A 3,561-nucleotide genomic window follows, 5' to 3' on the forward strand; every position below is an offset into this window, starting at 1 on the left:
AGCCGAGGATAAGAAGATTTGGCAAGATGCAAACTGCATTCATGATTGTTTTTTCAGTAAACAGAATATATTTTTGTCTTACAAAATATTCAGTCCCTAAAACTGATTTCTAATTTGAACGTCTGCTATATTTTCAATAGTGACTTGGAAATATTGCAAAATGATCATAATTTTGATTTTAATAGCTTAGGAACTTCTCTAAAACCAGACAAATAATACGTGTAAAGTATTTAATACCAGGTACTAACTAGGCAGCTTTCAATGAATATTAGGCTTCTTTCTCTTTGTCTTCTTCAGTATACAGTATAAAAAATGAAATATTTATTATTTAAAGTTTAATTGTTTGGAACTATTTCATAGAATTACAAAACTTTAAGCAAATAATGGCTTTGGTTTCTTTATCAAGTTCTTATAAAAAAGACAAGGAATTTAAGTGTAGATTAGAGTTAGAAGTCTAAGAATTTTATTATATGACTAAAATCTTTTTGCCAATAAAAATTTTTTGTTCATCTTTCATTTAATTAAAAAGTTGTCCACTTTGCACCTGAGATTCTATTATCTGTCTGTCTTTCTAACTATCTATTATTTCTGGAAGTCATATACTTTCATACCGAAGTACATATACTCACAACACACAGATTTCGTTAAAAAAAAAAAAATATTCACAGATGTGACTGGTTTTGACAGGTTTTTTTTTTTTTCTATCTAAAAACTTTTGTTGACTAGAGACAGAATTCAACCTTTTAAAAACTTGCCTCATGTTAACAAGTATGAGACACCTGAAGAATGTACATGTCATCCTTGCTCAAGGACCATGTTAATCTTCTCTGTATCATTCCAGTTTTAGTATGTGTGCTGCTGAAGTGAGCACTGCATTTATTTTTAAAGCCTTAAGGACATAAGGAGTTCTTTCTCTACTGTCTTCTTTTGGGGGGAAGTTGGAGGCAGGTGTGGACAAGCCATAAACACTCCATTTAGTTGTTAAATGTTTAATATTCTACTCCTTAAATGACTTATATCAAATGCAACCGACATTCATCATTGTGCATTAATTGGCATACATACAGGGCACAGGAAAATGCTATCCCATGCAAAATTTAGATATGTTTCATACAGCATCATCTCCCAATTCCCAACATCAAGCTATAAAACCATATAGTGATATGGTCCCAGATGTCACGTGTCCCCTCATATATCTGAATGTATTTGTATACACACAGATTCAAATAACTCTGCACCCTCTTTGTCTTTTAGAGCGTTACCAAGTGTTCCAAAATCAGGAAGAAATTCTTGCCTATAATGCTTCTACAACACTGATGTTTGCTTCCATAGGGATATGGAGACATTCTTTTTATCTAAGAAATTTAAAAGTTACTCCTCAGATGTAAGGTAAATAGGTATTAGTATATAATTTGTCATGATTTCACTTTCCATTTCCTGTTCCTTAAAATTCTTATTTAAAAGTCTTTGGCTAGATTTCCCCTATAATTGAGGTTGAAACCTAAGACTCCAGAATAAAAAATACAAAAAGTGGAACAGTAGGACATTATTCAAATTTTTGATCAGTGAATTAATGTAATACATACAGTCAGAAGACAGGATCCTGGTCTCATAGAGTAATTACTTTAGCTTGAATTCTTGAATTATCTGTTTACCTATGAAAAAAATATATATATTTACAATATTGCAAACGTACCTACTTCATGCAAACAAAGTTTAGTCAGTAAAGCTTCAACTTTAAAATGAATGGAAAATTAAAACACAAATCAAATAATTCAACTCTATTCATTTAGATCTGACTATGTCATGAAGAAGAAATAAGTTTTAAAAACTAGTGATTTTACATAGTTTGGTTATCGAGAGCACAAAATAGATTATTCATATCATTTTCAAATACTACTGAATTATGCCATACTTTTATTTTTTTTTAGTAAGACCTTTCTTGGGTTTTTTTTCTTTTTTTTTTTAAATAAATTTATTTATTTTTGGCTGTGTTGGGTCTTCGTTGCTGCGTGCGGGCTTTCTCTAGTTGCGGCGAGTGGGGGCTATTCTTGGTTGCAGTGCACGGGCTTCTCATTGCCATGGCTTCTCTTTGTTGCAGAGCACAGGCTCTAGGCACGCGGGCTTCAGTAGTTGTGGCACACAGGCTCAGTATTTGTGGCTCGCAGGCTCTAGAGCGCAGGCTCAGTAGTTGTGGCACACGGGCTTAGTTGCTCCGCGCATGTGGGATCTTCCCAGACCAGGGCTCGAACCCGTGTCCCCTGAATTGGCAGGCGGATTCTTAACCACTGCGCCACCGGGGAAGTCCCTATGCCATACGTTTATATGAGAATGCAACAGAGCTGTGAAAAGAGAGAACCTTGTCCTTTCCTGGTTCTTTAGAATTTCTTTTTGCAAATGTGCTTGATTGATTTAGTTGTCTCATATCCATGGAATATATATGGTTGTCTCAGATCTATGGACTAGATAGATTTATATGGGCTGCTTGTGGGAAACAAACAAAAGATAAATATAAAGAAACCATCTCTAGCTTTGTTTTTTTGCAGATCCACAAATATATCCCTGTACTATATATACAAATTATATCTCTCCATTTAGTAACAAAATGTACTCATGCAAAATTAGAGGTAACATTTCAATAGAGAGAGATTAATGTCCCTTTTAAATCTCTATTCCTACAATTGAATAATATTTTCTTAGTTAGTGTTTCTGTGTTGTTAAGAAAAATAAAACTTATTGGAAATTTGACATTTGAAAAAATTCTTATTTTTTGGATGCTTGCAAAGTTTAAATTATACTACAATACGCCCCAGAATCCCCATTCTCGTGTTTTCTGTTTTTGTTGCTATTGCTATTCTGCAATATTTTAAACCATTTCAATGTCAATCAAAAAGGTATACAAGTGATTTTTAAAAAACAAATGAAAACATATATTATGGTTCTTCAGTATAAATTATTACTTTGCATACATGTAAACTAATTGTATAGTAAAATTATTAAGCTTTATTAGTAAGAAAGGTACCATATGGTATAGGCCAAGGTTTTTATAATTTAAAATAGAATACATAGGAATGAATAAGGATGTTCTCCGAAATAAGGGTAATTAAATTTATCTGTATTAATTTCACATATTTATAAAATAATTCACCCCTCTTTATTTTAACTTCACTAATACAATCATCTTACCCCACTCATCAAAATAATAATCTGAGGTTTTTTCCCTTCACATAGCCCAGCAAAGTTATTCAGAATCAAAGGCCCTTACTCAGGTGAATACATTTAAAGCCTTCCTTCCCTGAAAAACAAATTGCTTCATTGTTACAAGCTATGATAACATCTAATACCTTCATAATTATCATTAATCTTTGAATTGGTAACAATTCAGATATTTACATACTTTAACACTACAAATTTTCTTCTAACAATTTTATCAGCCTAGCTATATCAAAAAAAAAATTTTAAGCATTATTTTTCTCATTGTCAATTAAAAACCAATTCATTCTGGAAAATTAAACTGTCATTAGTTAATTGTCCCAACTATAAACAATTATTTGAAACATG

At 32.0% G+C, this 3,561-nt stretch overlaps 1 non-coding gene across 1 annotated transcript; it reads right to left on the bottom strand.

The window, feature by feature from the left end:
• Positions 1–764: 764 nt before the first annotated feature.
• LOC113628464 (U6 spliceosomal RNA) lies at positions 765–871 on the bottom strand. The gene has a single exon (XR_003436109.1). It is a non-coding gene; the product is annotated as a U6 spliceosomal RNA (small nuclear RNA).
• Positions 872–3,561: the final 2,690 nt, after the last annotated feature.

The sequence above is a fragment of the Aethalodelphis obliquidens genome, unplaced genomic scaffold (assembly GCF_003676395.1).
Source record: "Aethalodelphis obliquidens isolate GAN/ISIS:26980383/991018 unplaced genomic scaffold, ASM367639v1 scaffold23, whole genome shotgun sequence".
Lineage (NCBI taxonomy): Eukaryota > Metazoa > Chordata > Mammalia > Artiodactyla > Delphinidae > Aethalodelphis > Aethalodelphis obliquidens.